This window comes from Myotis daubentonii, chromosome 2 (assembly GCF_963259705.1).
Source record: "Myotis daubentonii chromosome 2, mMyoDau2.1, whole genome shotgun sequence".
Lineage (NCBI taxonomy): Eukaryota > Metazoa > Chordata > Mammalia > Chiroptera > Vespertilionidae > Myotis > Myotis daubentonii.
The window spans coordinates 7,210,294-7,230,296 of record NC_081841.1 but is presented as its reverse complement, the minus strand read 5'-3'; the positions used below and the strand labels follow the sequence as shown (position 1 = coordinate 7,230,296).

Genomic DNA, 20,003 nt, shown 5'->3' with positions numbered 1-20,003 from the left:
CAGATTTCCACACATCCTCTTTGCTTAAATCATGGACAAACTCGTGTGGAGATGCACCTCCTCTTCATGGAGGTGAAGCTGTGACCCCCAGCACCCCAGGAGAGCGCACTCCGCCTCTGCTCCTCGCTCCCCGCCCTGTGTCTCCTGTCCCTGTGCGCGCTGGAAGAGGCCCACACCTGGAAGGCCCTTCCCTTCTCCACCTGCCACTGCACTGTCCCTCAGCCAGCCCCATGGCCCTGCCCCAGGGAACCTGTGTCTTCAGCCCACCTTCAGGCAGAGCACACTGCCGCCTCCTGGGGCCCCCACAGCTTCGACTGATCCTCTAAGTATCGCACTTTCCACGGCTAAGCCACAATTCCATCTGCTGGGTGCTCAGAGCAGCAAGGGCACAGGTTTCGATATTGAAAACATGGGTGCTTCCTTCCAAAGGATCTCAGGCAAATTCACCCCTCTGAGCCTCAGTCTATCCATCTACAAAACAGGTGCAATAATTCCAAGGTCCCAGGGCTGCTGGGAGAATTAAATGAACAATATAGGTGAACTGTCATGTGCAAACTGCAAAGTCCTACACAAAGTCTAGAGAAGATAGTAACCTTCGTATTAACTAGTATATCAGTATTAATTAATATTAATATCCTCACACATATCCCTTCACCAACACCTATCACTGTGCCTTGCAGGCACTCAAAATGATTGCAATGGAATCCAGATTCTCTGTGCATTCTGTGTGGAATTAAAAAACTCGGGTGCTAGAGGCGGACGCCCGGAGGCCCTGCCAGCAGTGGCAGCAGCAGCCTTGGGGTTATTTTCCCTCAAAGCTTTTCTGTAAATGGTGGCCCAGAGGGCTTTGGGGACCAGCACAGCCGAGAGGAGTGAAGGTTCCTAGCCGCCTGCCAGCAGGGCAGGGCCTCCCCCGGTGCAGGCTGTCCACAGGGGTTGGAGCAGGAGACAAATAAAGGTGTCAAACTGCATGCATTTCTCCCAGGGTGGAAAGCTGTCTGAAGTGAAAATCCCTTTCAGGGGCAGATAGAGTAACTGCCAGAGATCTCACTCCACCCCTTTGCTGGGAGGGGGTGGGGAACAGCCATCCTGGGACCACCCGCGGCCACAGGCACAAGGTTCAAGAGCAAGGCTCCCCAGCAAGGCGACTAGAGCAGGGGTGGGCAAACTTTTTGAATCGAGGGCCACAATGGGTTCTTAAACTGGACCGGAGGGCCGGAACAAAAGCATGGATGGAGTGTTTGTGTGAACTAATATAAATTCAAAGTAAACATCATTACATAAAAGGGTACGGTCTTTTTTTTTTTTTAGTTTTATTCATTTCAAACGGGCCGGATCCGGCCCGCAGGCCGTAGTTTGCCCACGGCTGGACTAGAGTGTTCAGGGGTCACCAAACAGATTGCAGGTCGGAAAAGAAGTCTGTCTGTCTGTCTGTCTCTCTCTCTCTCTTTCTTTCACACACACACACACACACACACACACACACACACCTCTTCCATCTCATGCAACTATGAATACCTCCTCTCCCTCCAAAGCAGGCCCCTCCCCTTGGGGGGTTTCTAACCTGGGACCTTGTGGCACCCAGATGGTGAGCAGAGAGGGTACGAATAGCCCCATTAGAGACTCATTGCTAAGCAAGTGACTCAGCCCAGGCCATCACCTGGTTCTGACTCTCCACTCAGTGCTCTCCCCACCCCTCGAATTTGAGATGAAGCACTAGGCGCTGTTTTAGAACTTGTCTCACTCTTTTGTCTGTGGCTAACTTCTGAGTTCCATGGGCAAATGCGTATGACCTGGTGCGCTGTGAACGATGAGGCAATGCAGGAGTGTGCCTAGAAAGAAAGCGTGCCCACACTTCAACAGTGATTATTTCTTGGTTATGAAATACGGGGTGATTTTCAGTCTTATCCCCAATCTTTTCTGTGTTCCAAGTTTACTATAATCAACAAGTACTATTTTCAAAACCAGAGAAGCCTGTTGTTTTCCAAAGGCTGAACCACCAAGATCAGCAATGACAACTTTCCACGAAATATTCACTGTGTAAGCGCACAGGCTTTTTTAAGCGCGGTAGGGCTGGAAGTGACGCGGGTCAGGCACAAAGGTTTTCTGGGTGGGACCTTCCCTCTCTGCCTTCCGCCCCAGAAGAGGAAAAGGAGGTGACTGTGGGGCTTCCTGCCTCGCAGCCCAGGCCTGAGACCTCCCAGGCTATCGGACTGCGCCCGACGTAGGGCAGACCCACGGCTGTTTAATGTGCCCCGTGGGCTCCTGATATAAACTCATTTCTAATAAGCAATCCTATTCTGATTGGCCTTAACAGCTGTCACTTCTCAAGAATCCGACCACCTTCCCCCAGAGTGGCAATGACATTACCCATCCAACTGTTTCATTTGTTTAGTCAAAAACTATTTCAGCTCCTACTCCGTGCAAGGCATTGTGCCAGGCACTGCGCCATCATTAAACTAAGACTAGAAAACAACCACCCAGAGGCTCCATGTCATCCTTCTATGTTCTGCCCAAGCATAGGGTTTCAGCGGCGCTAAAACAGCACCAGGAATGCGAACAAATGTTGCCCGGTGTGACGCCTGCCTAATTCCTGCATCTCAACGACTCTGCACAGGGCCCTGCTCCCCTGTCCTTAGGCAAAGCAGGGTCCCAGAGCTGCGCTGCTTCTCACTCGGCAGAGGCAGAGATGATGGGGAGCGAACCTGAGAAAACTCGAAACTTGGCGACAATCCAATCCTCTTTTAAAAATATTTTTTTTATTGATTTCAGAGAGGAAGGGAAAGGGAGAGAGAGATAGAAACATCAACAATGAGAGAGAATCATCCATCTGCTGCCTCCTGCATGCCCCCCACCGGGGATTGAGCCCAAAACCCGGGCATGTGCTCTGACCGGGAATCGAACTGTGACCTCCTGGTTCATAGGTCAACGCTCCACCACTGAGTCACTCGGGCTGGGCCATCCAATTCTTCTCTCCATGGCCCCCTCCCACTTTCCTTCTTCTTCCTGTCCTTCTTGAGGCTGAGAAGATCACATTCAATTAACATTTATTGTGGGCCTACTAGGTGTGGAGCCCCAGTGTCAAACCATTTTGTAGACAAGAACTCAGACCTTTGCTTTGCACATGCTCTTCATTCTGCCTGGAACCCGCTTCGTCCCCTTACACATGGTGACAGCTTAAACGTCCCCTCCTGCCCTGGCCCGTTTGACTCCGTGGATAGAGCATCAGCCTGTGGACTGAAGGGTCCCAGGTTTGATTCCCATCAAGGGCATATGCTCTGGTTGCAGGCCCGATCCCCAGTAGGGGGCATGCAGGAGGCAGCCCATCAATGATTCTCTCATCATTGATGCTTCTCTCTCTCTCTCCCTCTTTCTTCCTCTCTGAAATCAATAAAAAAAAATATTTTTAAAAGTCAGTAAATAAAAATGAACACCACCTCCTTAGAGAAGGGCCCGCCCAGGCGAGACCATCCTGACATTCTCTCAGCGCATCCGTGACAATGCAACTGCTCCGGTGGACTCCGCTCCGTGAGGGCGGCTGCCTGCACATGGCGGGCACACAGGCATCAGTGCCTCTTTCCTGAGTAAGTCAACAGCCCACAGAGTAATAATAAAAGCCAGTGTTTACTGAGCACATTCTATATCCAGGAACTGTGCTGAGCTCCATGCAGACAGTGGATCACGATAGTCACATGACTGCTGCCCCATGATTACTCCCATCTTTTTTAAAATTGTTTTAAAGAGAGACATGGGGGAGAGAAGAGAGAGCGAGAGAAACAGCAATCCTTTGCTCCACCCACCACCCATGTGTTCATTGGTTGATTCTTGCATGTGTCCTGAGGGGGATCGGCCCACAAACCAGGTGTATTGATTGGGACAAGACTTTAGCCAACTGAGCACCTAGCCAGTAGGGCCTCCCAATTTTTAATGAATGGGAATTGGAAGCTGGTAAGCAACCCGCCCTAGGCCACGGGGATATTAAGAGCGAGAGGGATTGAACTCCACCTCCCATTCTCAGCTCCTTAGGTCCCTCTCTTGCCAATGCCCAGGGGTGTCCTTTCTCCTGTGCTGCCAGTGACCATTTTTGTTCCCCTCCCAAATTCTTGGCCTCCCTTCCAAAGGCACCCAATTCAGAAGAGTTCCCCAACTCCTCTCCTTCTCGTCCCACACCCATCAGCTCCCACACACCACCCAATGTGGACCCCTCAACTGTGCTTCAGCACTGACCTCATGCAAAGACCCCCAGCCTCCCGACTCCGAGGCACAGCGCCTAGAGCCGTGCGTAAATGCAGGCAGCCAGACCCAGCACCGCAGGCAGGTAGAGCAGGCACCTTCTCGGTGAATCCGCGTGGGCTCCAGTTCCCACTCTGTCCCCACTCTCTGCCTGTATTTAGAGTGCTGGTGAGCATGGGCACGGGGACGATGGACGCCCACCGCAGCTCCCAAATGGGAAAGGGAGCTGCCCACGCCCAAGCCAGTTCTGCAGTGTGAGCGGTCGGTGAGAACCCGTGGGGCCCAGAAAGGACTTGGTTCTAGGGCAGTAGAGAAGGGAAAAGGCAGCAAAAACGAAAAAGAATGCCAGTGAGCCGAGGGAAAGCAAAAGCGAGGGAGGTCGTGTCTTCTTGGAGTTCTCTGTGGGAACACAGGAAGGAGGAGGGAGATGATCATACGGTCCTGTCACACGCGGCTGAGGCCGTCACCTCCTTCATGGAACGTTTAGGGCTCCCGATGACCACACCAGGGTCAAGTTCAAACTCCTTAGCGGGGCCTTCAGAGGCCTGCATGCCCGAGCCCCACAGCCGGGGCTGGGAGGCGAGGTATTTCAGCCTCCACATCTCCGTTCCTCTGCCTAGAACGCCCCTTTCTGCAGGAGCCTCAGGGCACAGGACATCCAGTTTCTAGGAGGACTTCGGGGACCCTCCAGGGTTGGCGGGGAAAGAGCACAGGCTCTGAGGTCAGACACTCTAGCTCGAAGCTCAGCTCCACCAACCAGCCCAGCCCTAACCTCCTAGGCAGCCTCCTCTGCAAAGTGTGACGGTGCCTGCTCCAGCTCCCTGGGGGGCGGGAAGATGAAGTGCGCTCTTTTATGAAAGCGCTTTGAACTGCGCCTGGCACACAGTAAGTGTTTCATCAACAAGCTGTTCCTATTGTCCTCCGGTCCCTGTGGGGCCCTGTTTCTCCCACAAGAAGAGCACTGTCTTGCACATATTTGTTGCACTCTGGATCCCCGAGCCAACCACAGCCTTTTAGAAGGCACGACACACGCCTCAGGCCTCTCTTCCAGGCCTAGCACCGTGCCAGGCACACAGTAGGTCTTCAGTGAGTATTCACTGCCTGTGAAGGTCCTACTGTAGACCCCACACAGAGCTCTCTCCCAGGGCCCAACTGCTGGCCTTCCACAACTCACACAGCAAACCCGCCTCAAGGCCAGAGGACATTCACTGTAACTGGGTTGCAAAACAATAAAGAGCCGCACTCTGCCTCACCAAGGCTGTTTCCACTCCCGGGAATTTACGGGGAGAAATGAGCACAGCAGGGACTTGAAATAGAACTGAGCCCTTCTGGGGAGAGAGCTGGGCTGGCCCGCCAGAAACCAGGAGCAAAACCTCAAAGGCCAAGGGGAGAAAGCAGCCTCCAGACAAACGCCGGAGCTGCGGAGAACTCGGCCATCAGGAGTAAACTAGGGCAAGGATCACCGGCCCCCACTCTGCCGTGAAGCCGAGCCACCCGGAGAGCTGCAGAAGGGGGTCCCTGTGCCACCCACCCCCATGCGGGGGCAGCTCCCCACACATCCAGAACCCCCAGGGCTGCACACAGGAGCCCCGGGGTGCTTGTGGTTCTCGGCGGGGAATTCACGCTGCCTTCTCCATCCACGCTGCCTACCAGGGCCTCACGCCTGGATTGGGGTCACTATTTATGTCCGTCTCCCCAACAGGCTTAGAGCTGCTAATGGCTGGGCACCGGGTCTCCTTGATCTTCAGACCCCTGTGCCCCTAGCACGGTGCCAGGTACGTAGCAGATGCTCAGTAAGTTACAAGGCGGCAACGTCTGGCAGCAAGAGAAAGGTCCTGGTTCAAGGATGACTCCATCCAGGCCTGCCACGTACCGTGGACAAGCAGGTCGTGTACTCCCTCTGCGTCTCCGTTTCCCCACTTGCCAAAGAGCTATAACAAGTTCCGTAGGCACACAAGTGCTGAGAGAATGAACGGGAAAAATGCATGTAGAAAGCATGAAAATACATGCTAGTCACCCTTCAGGCTTCAGCTCAGCTGTCCCCTTATGTCAGTCATGTCCTTTCTGCAGGCCACGCTGCCCCTCTCCCAGCACAAAAATCACTTTGTACACCCTTTGTTGTTTTATATAGGTCACATCCCTGTGATTCCTTGTTCCTGAGTTCGATTCCCTCCCTGACCTGAGAGGACCTGTACCCAGGGGACAATATGTGTTTGCGTCCAAGGCCTGACAAAACGGGCACTCGGGCCTGGCCGCTAGGGCCCTCCCGCCCCACGGCCCCAATTCTGATACACACAGGGCCCTTCGACAGGATGTCCTGCCGTGCAGAGCCCCAGGGCCCGCCGACAAGCAGACAGGGGAGATGGGAAGGGGCACTGCAAACACGCCTCACCCCTGAGCCTGTGCCTGCTCTGCAGGTGCAGGTGAGCTTGTTGGCCTGGCTGACTCGCAGACCGAGGGCCTCCAGGGCACAGATTGCTGCTGCTTGCCTTACATAAAGCACCAGGCAATCAGATAAATAATGCATGGCCTTCAGCTCACACACAGGTATTAGGCGTGCAAGCACTTGCTTTGCGACAGGGTGCCCTGGGTGTGTGTGCGTGTGCGTGTGTGTGTCTGGCTTTGCACAACCCCAGGGGAGATGTGAATTGGGAACAGATACTCATGTTCACCCACAACCTCAATGCCTTGCCACGGCCTGGAGTCAACCAGCTCCAGACCCAGGCAGCGCACCAGGGAGGAAATGTACAACCCACAGGACGGGTACACACACCCTAACCCAGTCTCCATGGCCTCTTTCAAGGCCAATCTCCTTGGAGTCCCCGGTTTCCGCGGGTGCCCTCCAAGCAGCTGACCGGTATGCAAGGCCGGTCCGCCCTCCATGCAAGCATCCCCAAGGGCCTTGCAGGCCAAGCACCCTCCCGGGTCACAGCCCCGACAAGCACGGATGCCTCCCCCACTCACTAGGCGGTGCCCGGCGCCAGCACACCCACCGGGCACACAATCCCACTGGCGAAGAGGCTGCCCATCCGCCTGCCGGCTCCCCCGGCCACCCCCACGGCAGGTCCGATTACACGCCGGGCGCCGGCGCCGCCACGTTGGCGAAGAGGGGGCCAGGGCACACCCACGGGCGGCCCACGACCCCGCAGGGAGGGCAGGGGGCGCAGGTCAGGACGTGCGAGGCGGCGGGCGCTCCCTGCCTTCTCGGCCAGGCCGCCGCCTTCGGGCCGAGGATCCGCGGTCAACCAGCGCGACCCGCGGGGTGCCCCCTGCACGGGCCTCCCCCAAACCCAGCGGCCCCCGCCCCCCGGAGCCCACAGCCGACCCCCTCAGGCCCTCCGGCCCGAGACCTGCCAGCGGGTACCTCAGGAGCCCATGGCGGCAGCGGCGTGGGCTGGCGGGCGACGCACAGCGCGGGCGGGGCGCGGGCGGGCGGCACCGCAGCCCGGGAGTCTGGTCGCCGCGGCCGGAGCGTCCCGGGCACCGCGAAGTGCCGCCGCGGTGCGCATGCGCGCTGAGCGCGCCTCCGGGGAGGGCGGGGCGGCGAGCGCGGGGCTGAGATCACCGCGCCGCCTTAAGGGGGCCGCGCCTCCAACCGCCCCCTCGCCGCCCCGCCCAGGGATGGGGTCAGCCCAGGTTCTCCCGCCGCTAGCGAGCAAAACAGCCGAGATCGCCTCCATTCGACCCCCCAACCCTGCCCGCCACAGAGGCTCTGGGGGTGTAGGACAGACAGGTTTGGGGCTCCAGGCTCTGTTACAGACATCTCTGTCTAGTGCAGCGGTTCTCAACCTGTGGGTCGCGACCCCTTTGGTGGTCGAACGACCCTTTCACAGGGGTCGCCTAAGACCATCCTGCATATCAGATATTTACATTACGATTCATAACAGTAGCAACATGACAGTTATGAAGTAGCAACGAAATTTTATGGTTGGGGGTCACAGCATGAGGAACTGTATTTAAAGGGCCAGAGGTTGAGAACCACTGGTCTAGTGTTTCCATTCTCTTAACCCTCATGACCTCCACTTAGGCCTGTTTGGGAGATAAACACACTGCAATGGCTAGTTGTCGAGTGAAGGGTGCGTGTAGAACTGAAATGAGTGCAAACCCAAGTGCTGCGTGCAGTGGCGCCCCATGAAACTGCAAGGCAGAGAAAGAGCCTTTTTCTTCCCGCACCGCCCAGGGGCCCCGCCTCGCTCTAGGCAGCCTCGCTAGCAAAGGTTTTCAGACTGTAAGCCGCCGAGCCTAGCCTAGCCCATTGCTGTCTCTGGTGTGGATGTTGCTCAAGATCCGCAAATTTATTTATATCCCCAGCCCAGACTCCTCCCCTGAACTGTTAGCTCGGCACCTCCTACCAAGCTCCAATAGGCATCTCAAAGTCAGCATGCCCACAGAGCCCATCTCTCCTCCCAGGCACAGACGAAACCTGCTCCCTCACAGACTCCCTACACCCGGCATTGGGTCTCCACCCTTCCAGGGCCCAGGCCAAAACTCCCGGAGTCATCTTTAAATCCCTAGCTTCTGACCCCTTCCACCCCATCTCCACGGCTACCAACCTCATTCAGTTTCTGCCCAGGATTATTGCAATATTCTTGCTAGAGACTGAATGTTTGTGTCCCCCCCAAAAAAAAAAAATTTGAATGCCGAAATCCTAACCCACAATGTGATGGTATCAGGAGGGGGGGGGGGGGCTTGGAGAGGGGGTTAGGTCAGAAGGTGGAGACATCATGAATGGGATTAGAGTCTCTACAAAAGTGACTCCAAAGAGCCCTCTAGCCTTCTTTCTGCCAAGTAAGGTGTCCAAACATGTAGAGAATTTTTTAAATATATATTTATTGATTTCAGAGAGGAAGGGAGAGGGAGAGAGAGATAGAAACATCAATGATGAGAGAGAATCATTGGTCGGCTGCCTCCTGCACGCCCCCCACTGGGGATGGAGCCCACACCCCAGGCATGTGCCCGGACTGGGAATCGAACCGTCACCTCCTGGTTCATAGGTTGATGCTCAACCACTGAGCCATGCCAAGCGGGCAGAGAATTTTTATGAGTTTATTTGAGCCAAAACTGATAACAATTGCCAGGAAGCAAGATCTCCAACACTTTAAAGAGTCACAGTTTTGCGGTTTCCTTTACACATTTGAAATTAAGGGGGGAACGTAAGGAAGATTCCATGAAGGTGGGAGAAAGCAAAGCAGGGATGGGACTTCCAGAGAGTTAAGAGTATGTGTTCTCTTGAGGGTGATGAGGCTTATTTCAAAGGTGTGTTGACCTAGATGCACGAGAACAACGGACGGGGCTTGCTAAGGCCCAGGTAAACCTTTTACTAAAGAAGTTATATGCCTGCCTCCTGACCACCCACCAGCACCTGCCCCGTTAGGAACTTATGACCAAATCACCTTGTGAGGTTGCTTTTCGTAGAACCCCTCTTTCAATCATACAGGATACCAGTCAGCAGTCTGCCACCCAGGAGAGCAATCTCAACAGAACCCAACCATGCTGACCTCAGACTTGCAACCTGCAGAACAGTGAGAAGTGAATTCCTGTTGTCCATACACCACGAGTCTGTGGGACTCCGCTGCAGCAACCCAAACTGACCAGGATCACGGCACTGTTCTCCTAGCCCGTTTCTCTTTCTCCAGCCTTGCCTCTAGTCTACGCCAATATAGGAGCCGAGGGATTCTTTTACCTAAGTCGGCACATGGCACTTCTTAGCTCAAAACCTTCTCTTGGTTCCCATTTCACTCTGAGTAAAAGCCCAAGTCCTCACCCATCTCTACAAAGTCTTGCTTGATCTGACATTCTACCGACCCAAGCAGGTCTGACCACATTTATCCTCTCCTTTCCCTCCACACTGGCCCCTTGCTGTTCCTCAAACAAACCAGGCACACTCAGCCTCCAGTCCTTTGCCCTGGCTGTTCCCTCTGCAGGGATCGCTGTTCCCTCAGATATCCAAATGGTGCCTCCCTCACCTTCTTCAGGGTTTGCTCAAATGTTCACCCCTCCTTCAAGCCTGCCCTGACCACCGTAGTGAAATTGCCGAACCCTTCAGCTGCCCTATTTCCCCCCCCATATCATTTAATTTCTACCATAACATGTAGTTTGCCTGTTTTTTCATTTGTCTTCAGCTTGTCAAACATAAATTCTATGAGGACTAAGATTTTTGTCCTTTTTGTTTCCTGATGTAATCCCAGTACAGAGCTGGCATAGAGAACATGCCCAAAGACCCTCTAGGTCAGTGGTTCTCAACCTCCCTAATGCCGGGACCCTTTAATACAGTTCCTCATGTTGTGGTGACCCCCAACCATAAAATTATTTTCGTTGCTACTTCATAACTGTAATTTTGCTACTGTTATGAATCGTCATGTAAATATCTGATATGCAGGATGTATTTTCATTGTGACAAATTGAACATAATTAAAGCGTAGTGATTAATCACAAAAATAATATGTAATTATATATGTGTTTTCCGATGGTCTTAGGCGACCCCTGTGAAAGGGTCGTTTGACCCAAAAAGGGGTCTCTACCCACAGGTTGAGAACCGCTGCTCTAGAAAGAGTCCTACGGAAAAATTCCTGCCCAGCCTGCGTGGCTAGGTGGTTGAGCGCCCACCTATGAACCAGAAGGTCACAGTTCGAGTCCGGGTCAGGGCACATGCCCAGTTGTGGGCTTGATCCCCAGTGGGGGCGTGCAGGAGGCAGCCAATCAATGATTCTCTCTCATCATTGATGATTCTATCTCTCTCTCCCTCTCTGAAATCAATTAGAAATAGAAAGAAAGAAAGAAAGAAAGAAAGAAAGAAAGAAAGAAAGAAAGAAAGAAAGAAAGAAGAGAGAGAGAAGAAGAAGAAGAAGAAGAAGAAGAAGAAGAAGAAGAAGAAGAAGAAGAAGAAGAAGAAGAAGAGGAGGAGGAGGAGGAGGAGGAGGAGGAGGAGGAGGAGGAGGAGGAGGAGGAGGAGGAGGGGAGGGGAGGGGAGGATCCTTCCCAGACTCAGGTGAGAAGTTGCTCAGGGCTACCCCAACACCAACAAGGCTTATCTTACAGTCATTTGCTTGATAACCATTTGTTTATGACTTCCAGCTCTCCGGTCTTACACGTGAACCCCTCCAGGGCAAAGTCCTTGTCTCCGGTATCACTGTATGGGAATCTGTGCTCAGCACAGAAAGCTTACAAACCCGCAGAGTCTGACATCACCGTCCCCTCCTGAGCCGTCAGGCCAAACTGCACCCAGATTCAGGTCTGAGCCTGCTCATCTAGAGCACTCTTGGGTCTCAACTTACAGAGGCGTGGGCGGGTGGGGCGGAGGCAGATGGTGAGTATTTTTAGGCTTGTATTGCCAGGGATGGGCTCAAAGACAGTCACCTGGCCCCAGTGACATGGCAGGTCAACAGGTGGCACTGGGACTCCTGGTTGGCTGCTCCCTGCCTTTCCTGATCCTCTCCTCCAGGCTTTCCAAAATGAAAATAAACATCTACCCCCTCTTTCTACACCCTTCCCAGTGCAACTGCACATCCACCCAGGTTCAATGTTGCTGCCCACTTTGGTCCCCTCTCCCCTCCAAGCCTGGGACCGGCCCTGGTCCAGGCCCCCCTCCTTCTGGACAATTATAACCATTTCCCAGCTCACCACCCACCTTTACACCTACCACTGGCCACCGACACCTTTTTCATCTCCAGCAAACAGCTATTCTTCCTTCAAAGACCAAATCAGATATCTTTTGGTCCCTTCCAGATCCCCACCGATCCCACTCTGTTTTGTTAATCCTCACTCGAGGATATTTTTCCATTGATCTTTAGAGAGAGTGGAAGGGAGACGGAGAGACAGAAACATCCAGGTGAGAGAGACACATCGATTGGTTGCCCTGCACGCACCCTGACCAGGCTGTCTCCCACTCTGTTTCAATTAGTTTCTCCCTAATAAAATTTTAAAAGAAAGGAAAATAATCTGAAACTCATCAAAGAATAGTTAAGTAAATTATGGTAGATCCACACAATGGCATATTGTGTAGATATTAAAATAGCCTCTTTACACATTTCAAATGACATGGGGAAATGATTAAGAATAACAGTGAGTAAAAGAAGCTGTAATAAATTTGCAATGACAGCCTGTTCTGAAGTCTGTTTAAAAAAAAAAAAAGCTTAGAAGAAAAATTGGAAAGAAATGTAACAAAATGTTAACTGTGGGTTCTTGTGACAGGATTATGAATATTGATTATCTTATTTCTGACCCCTTTGTTTCTTTTTTTAAAATATATATTTTTATTGATTTCAGAGAGCAAGGGAGAAGGGAGACAGAGATAGAAACATCAGTGTTGAGAGAGAATCATTGATCGTCTGCCTCCTGCACACCACACACCAGGGATCAAGCCCACAAACTGGGCATGTGCCCTTAATTGGAATGGAACCCGGGACCCTTCAGTCCACAGGCTGATGCTCTATCCACTGAGCCAAACCGGCCAGGGCAGCACCCTTTGTTTCTTTGTATTTTCCAAAATGTGTTTACAAAAGTATTCAATATTTTCGAAATAAGAAAAAATAATCTCTTTTTACAAAATAGAAAAAAAATAACTTATTTTAAAACTTATTTAAAATGATTTTTTTGTAGTTGTTAATCTTCACGGGAGAGTATCTTTCCATTGATTTTTGGAGAGAGTGGAGGGGAGAGAGGGATGGGGAGAGATAGAGAAAGAGAAATATGGATGTGAGAGAGACACATCGATTGTCTCCTAAATGTGCTCTGACTGGGGCCAGGGATGGAACCAGCAACCCAGGTAAGTGGCCTTGACTGGGGATTGAACCTGAGACCCTTCAGTGTGAGGGCCGACACTCTAACCACTGAGAACACTGGCCCAGGCAAGAAATGACCTGTTACAGAACCTAGAGACAGAATCTAGTGAGAGAACATGGCAAAAGATCCTGGACAGAACCCGGCTACAGGAATTGGCTGGAGATCCTAGACAGAACTTGGCTGGAGAAACTGGCCACAGAACCTAGAGACAGAACCTGGCTACAGAACCTGGATAGAACATGGCAAGAGAACCTAGAGTCCTAGACCGGACCTGGCTGGAGAACCTGGAGAACCTGGCTGGAGAACCTGGAGAACCTGGCTGGAGAACCTGGAGAACCTGGCTGGAGAACCTAGCAAGAGAACATGGACACAGAACCTGGCTGGAGATCCTAACCAGAACTTCGCTGGAGATCCTGGCTAGGCTGCTGATCAACTGAAAAAAAAAAAAAAAAGACTTGTTATTCCCTTCTGTTTTCTTCTTGTGTATCACAGTCCATCCGGATGTGCCTGTCTCCACACCGTACCGGGGACCTCTCAAGGGCAGGGGCCAAGTTGAGTTCTCTTGGCTTCCAAAGTCCACCCCAGCACCTGGCAGGGGAGTGCAGAGGGAAGAGCAGAGGCCTCAGCAGTGCCAGCTGCTGCGTGGCGGGGAGCCCAGAGCTCCCCAGATCCATCTCCCTGCAGCCTCTGTGTCTCCCCCTGCTCCCCACGGATCTGAGGGAGCTGGCCCAGGGCAGCGTGTGGGTGGCGAGCAGAACCAAGGCCCAGCTCCGTCACCTCCCAGCAGAACACGCAGGCCTGTGGCTTTGCCGCTCGGAGCCTCGGGTCCCCCATCAATATGTATAAACGTGTCAGCTCTGTGCACACAGCGGATAATCACGCTGCTATTTATGGAATGGACTGCTCAGGGCCCAGCTAACTTCTTACCTGAATTAGACCCTTTTGGTTTCAATGGACAAAAACCCGGTTTAAACGGCATTAAACAAAATAATTGAAGGACTCGCTTCATTAGGAAGTGCCAGGCAGAGCTGGATTTGAGGTCTCACATGTGGTCACTGGGACACTCTTCCTCTCAGTCTGTGTGTGTGTGTGTGTGTTTGTGTGTGTGTGTGTGTGTGTGTGATTTAAAACTCACAGAAAATGTCTGGAGGATGGGCCCTCACACAGGGCAAACAGGGCTAGGTCCGAATCATCTTTGCAGGCCCAGAACCTGACACACAGGGGCTGGCATTTTGGTGTCTCTTCTTCTCTACCATTTATAGAGCACCTACTATGTGCAGGCAGTGCACTGACCTCGTTATTATTTCAGCAAGCAGCAGTGACTGTCATTTGGCAGACGAGGAAACTGAGGCACAGAGAGGCATCATTCCTTGGCTAATGTCACACCTTGAACAGCCTGGCACATAGGGCGCCCTCCTGGGTGTTCGTTAAATGAACCAGGACCCACACCAGTCCCCACAGGGACTAGGAAAACCAGGCAGCAAGAGAGAATGCTTCTGAGTTCACACGGTCCTTCTGTGGGCAGGTGACTCTCGGGCACCAGGGGCCCTCAGCAAGCAGATCAAGGCCCTTCCCAGCGATGCCATGGGGGGGGGGGGGGCGTGTGTGAATCAGGGATGTGGCTGGCGATGGCGTACAGGCTGCTGTAGAGGAGCCCGAGCTGGAGAGACAGAGAGAGGGAGCTTCCTTTTCCTGCCTGTCTCAGCCGCACACACTTGCACCTCCAGCCCAGGTGAGATGAGTTCCACTTCCAACTTACCTCGCCGAAACCGACAAGCAAATGAAAACAGGCCAAAGACAAGGATTTAGGTACTGCCCGTTTCCTTGGAGTCATTAGGAACATGTCTCAGATGCTTTTATTTTATTTGTAATGAATGTTAGAGATAAACGAGAGGGAGAGAGAGAAGCATCCAGGTGAGAGAAACATCAAGGGATTGAGCCCGCAACCTGGGCATGTGCCAGGCCTGACCGGGAATCGAACCGGCATCCTTCTGGTGCACAGGCTGACGCCCGACCAACGGGGCGACACCGGCCAGTTTGCGGCCACCATGCTGGAGCACTGGACCCGGAAAGGCAGGTCCACCTCAGGTTGGAGGCACTTGGGGAGCTGGGGAGGCAGGGCCAGGGCTTTCTCAGAGTCTTTAAGGGGGGGGGGGGGGCAGGAGGAAGCCGAAGGCCAGGGTGTCCCCGGCTCCAGCTGCAGTGATTTGGTAAACCTGGTGGGTGACTTCAAAGGGGCCCCGCCTTAATCACAGGTGCTTTGAAGATGCTGGGATGAAAGGCCTTGGGAGGCATAATTACCTGAGATTCTCCCAGGGACCTGCAGGAGCCCCAGTTACTGGCTGTAGGGATCTGTGCTGGGGGTTCCCTAGGGGAGGGGGGCGGGGGGGCCTCTTTAAAGGCGCAGCGCCCAGGGCTGGGCCCTCTGCTCCCCTCCGGGAACTGCTGGCTGACGGCCCTCCCACCCCATCAGCCTCTCCTGCGGAACCAAGCTCTGGGTGTGCAGCGTCCTGAGCCTCCGCGGGCGATGGGCTGTGGCCTCACACAGGATGGGTGCGAGGACAGAGATGCTGGTGGTGCCTCAAGGTTAGGGGGAGAAAAGGGGTGGCAGGGAGCCGGCCAGAGGAAGAGGAGGAGAAGGTGGCTCGGTGGCACCGTGGCACACCAGACCAATTCTCCCTCACCGACCAGACCTCTGGGCAGGGACACAGGGCCCCAGCGTGTGTGGCTGGAGAACAGGGGAGTCTGGGGATCGGCGGTGGAGCTGGAACTCGGAGTGTGTTCGCTCCTCCGAGCGACTGGATGTGTTCCTGGGGCCGCCCGTATTGCAGGGTTCGGGGGAGAGGGGTGACGTGGGGGCTCGGCACTCTTAGCTGCTATTCCCATACCTGTTTCTGAAAGAGGGGGGAGGGGGGAAGGGGGAGGGAATATTGGAGCAGAAGGCGCTCCCCTTCGCTAAAGCAGTGGTCCCATTGCCGCTGGCCTCAGGGGTCTGCCTGACCAAGTTCCATGGGAGGGGGTGGCGGGGGAGGGGGGAGGGGGGGCGTGCATCAACACGCAGGTAGAAATGAGAGGGGTGAGAGCAGCCCAGTGACAAGTGAGAAGCGCGGGGGAAGTAACTGAACCAAGGTCCTTGGGAGCTTAGCCCGCCTTTGGTCCCGGACCAAGTTCTCCCTGTGTCTCCCCCCACCTCCTCCTCCAAACCTTCTGCTGTCCACTCATTGATACCCCTCCTCTAGGGCTCTTCAGCCTCCTCCTACCGGGGTGTCCCAGCCTAGGCCTCCTCTCCCTGCCAATTGGTCCCCTCTGTCTCCCTTCTTTATTTAAAAAAAAAATTTTTTTTAATTAATTTGAGAGGAAGGGAGAGGGATAGAATCATCAATGATGAGCGGCTGCCTCCTGCACACCACACACTGGGGATCGAGCCTGCAACCCGGGCCTGGAATCAAACTGTGACCTCCTGGTTCATAGGACGAGCTCAACCACCTTAGCCACCTGGCCAGGCTCAAGGATCTTTGAAACACATTCCTTGCTGACTCCTGACACATTCCCTCCCTCCTTTGTCCCAGTTCATACTGGATTCTGGTTTGGGATGAGCCATTTGCTAGTCTGAGTTTTCCCTGGCTAGGCTGGGAGCCCCTGGAAGCCAAGATCACACCACGTGTTTGAAATATGGAGTTACTGCCCAGCCCGTGTGACTCAGTGGTTGTGTCGACCTATGAACCAGGTCATGGTTTGATTCCCGGTCAGGGCTCATCATTGATGTTTCTCTCTCTCTCTTCCTCTCTGAAATCAATAGAAATAATTTTTTAAAAAAGAAATAGGTAGTTACAAAAGGTGAAACGGTAAAGAAATACAATTGGCAGTTTTGTGTTTCCTGGGGATGTGAAGGATAGCACAGGGAACATAGTCCATAACACTGTAGTAACTATAGGGTGTCAGGCGTCTGCTAGACTTACCACGGTGATCACTTCGTAAGCCATACAAAGGCCTAGTCACTATGTTATGCACCTGAAGCTAATATAATGAATGTCAACTGTAACTGAAAAAATTTTTTTTAAAAATATGTAGCCCTGGCCAGGTGACTCAACTGGTTGGAGTGTTGTCCCATACACCAAAAGGTTGTGGGTTCGACCCCAAGTCAGGGTGTGTGTGTGTGGGGTGGGGGGAGCAGCCAATCGATGTTTCTCATATCAATGTTTCTCTCTCCCTTCCTCTTGCTCTTTTTCTAAAATATATTTCTTATTGATTTTTTACAGAGAGGAAGGGAGAGGGATAGAGAGTTAGAAACATTGATGAGAGAGAAACATCGACCAGCTGCCTCCTGCACACTCCCCACTGAGGATATGCCTGCAACCAAGGTACATGCCCTTGACCAGAATCGAACCCGGGACCCTTGAGTCCGCAGGCCAATGCTCTACCCACTGAGCCACACGGTTAGGGCTCGCTCTTATTTAAAAAATATATATATCTTTACATTGATCGGCTGCCTCCTGCATGCCCCCCACTGGGGATTGACATCATAACCCAGGCATGTGCCCTGACCGGGAACCGAACTGTGACCTCCTGATTCATAGGTTGACGCTCAACTACTGAGCCACACCGGTGGGCCCTTCCTCTCGCTCTTAAATCAATAAAAGCTTAACCTGAGTGAGGATTGAAAAAAAAAGAAATGTGTTACCACGACTGAGCGTTCCATGGGCTGTGGAGCCAGGCAGTCTTCTCTGTGCCTCAGTGTCTTCATCTATAAAATGGGCATCGTAACACACCTGCCTCAGGAGTTTATGAGCTCAGGGCTAGGACCAGGGCATGGCGTAGTGAGATCTTTTTTTTTTTTAATATATTTTATTGATTTTTTACAGAGAGGAAGGGAGAGGGATAGAGAGTTAGAAACATCGATGAGAGAGAAACATCGATCAGCTGCCTCCTGCACACTCCCCACTGGGTATGTGCCCGAAAGCAAGGTACATGCCCTTGGCCGGAATCGAACCTGGGACCCTTGAGTCCGCAGGCCGACGCTCTATCCACTGAGCCAAACTGGTTAGGGCGCGTAGTGAGATCTTAATGAACTCAGCCACAACTATCTAAAGCAGATCCGATCAACCCCTCTGCACAGAGGAGAAAACGGAGACCCAGACAACGCCCAAGGCCACAGAGGGGTCAAGTGGGCCTTTGGTCTCCGACCCTGTGCGCCTCAGTTCTCACCGCTGTACTCTGCCCCACCTCAGCCCGGCGCGGCACCCACACAACCCAGCCCATGTTTGCTGCGTGAAATGAAAATGACTCACTAAGTGGCATGTTTGCCCTTCCAGACTGGGCAAAATTCCCTGGCGATTACCTGGCATTGTTATGAAAAATAAATTGATTGCATGGTTGACACATCCTGGTCACCCTCTGACCTCAGCTGAAATGTCACTTCCTCCAAGCTGTCAGCTGCCACCCTCCCATGTGCATCAGCTCCCTGAGTGAGAAACAGGACCCATAAACCAGCACCCGGGGGGATGGTGGGTGGGGACACAGTGGGGGGCAAGGATGCAGTGATTCTAACTCTTTTTATTGCTTCATTTTCATACATGGAATCTCCAAAAAATAAAATTAAGCCAAAAAGGGGGAGACGAACCCATTATTCACACCAGTGAAAACCAGAGAAAAGGGTGATTCCAAGTCCCTCCGGGCACTGCACTCTGGCAGCAGCGTCCGGGAGATCCGCCCCACGGACAAAAACCCTGGACGTTCTTCGGGGAGCATTTCAGGTCTTGCTTCCTGGCAATGTCATCCGTTTGGCTCAAATAAACTCATAAAAATTCTCTACGAACTGGATGTTTCTTACATCGACATTTCCTTGGCGTTTCTGGCAGGGTTTTGAAGAGCCTGTGCAGGCCCACCCCGAGGACCCGGACGCGGTGCTGGTACTTGGGGCCCCACTGGCTCCCCGCTTCAAATCAGGACATCAACTAAAGGGACACTCTCCCATCTCATTGGAAGGGACTTTGCCAGGCACCTAACCATGAAGGAACACCTACCCTTGCCTCCTCCTACAAGGGAAATCAAAGGTTCCTCTAGGACAGTGGTTCTCAACCTCCCTAATGCCGCGACCCTTTGATACAGTTCCTCACGTTGTGGTAACCCCCAACCATAAAATTATTTTCGTTGCTACTTCATAACTGTAATGTTGCCACTGTTATGAATCGTCATGTAAATATCTGATATACAGGATGTATTTTCACTGTGACAAATTGAACATAATTAAAGCATAGTGATTAATCACAAAAACACTATGTAATTATATATGTGTTTTCCGATGGTCTTAGGCGAACCCCTGTGAAAGGGTCGTTCGACCCCCAAAGGGGTTGCGACCCACAGGTTGAGAATCGCTACTCTAGGATGAGAAGCTGGTGACCACAGAAGTAGACAGCTATCCCAGGACAAGATCTCTCAGAAGCGTAACCACCCCCAGGAGATCACGTCACCTTGTTAACCCTCCTGTAATCCAATCCCTGCCTTGCTTTCTCCCACTTTCGAGTAATCTTCCTTACATAATCCTTCCCTAATTCCAAACGTATAAAATAAACTGCAAAACTGTGATTCTTCGGAGCAAGATTTGAGATCTTGCTTCCTTGGCAATGCTGTCAGTTTAGCCCAAATAAACTTTTTTTATATATATAAAAAATGTTCTTTACTCCATAAGAGTACTTTTTAGTAGTAATATTAAAATTAAAACTTACATATGCTGTCAGATGGAGCAAATAAGCACAGTAGTGTTATAAGGAACTAAGATTTTCTTTAAAAATATTTTTTTATTGATTTCAGAGAGGATGGGAGTCAGGGTAGATAGAAACATCAATGATGAGAAAGAATCATGGATCAGCTGCATCCTACACACACCACACTGGGCATCCAGCCGTAACCCGGGCATGTGCCGGGACCTGGACCATGACCTCCTGGTTCATAAGTCGAAGCTCAACCACTGAGCCACACAGGAACTAAGA

The 20,003-nt window shown here is 52.5% G+C and overlaps 1 protein-coding gene across 1 annotated transcript in view; it reads right to left on the bottom strand.

Moving 5' to 3' along the window:
• TMEM184B (transmembrane protein 184B) overlaps positions 1–7,754 on the bottom strand; it is a 48,348-nt gene extending 40,594 nt beyond the window's left edge. The window contains exon 1 of the mRNA XM_059681561.1: positions 7,598–7,754. The gene's annotated coding sequence lies outside the window, so the exon portion shown is untranslated. The remainder of the gene's footprint in view (positions 1–7,597) is intronic.
• Between the last annotated feature and the right edge of the window lie 12,249 nt (positions 7,755–20,003).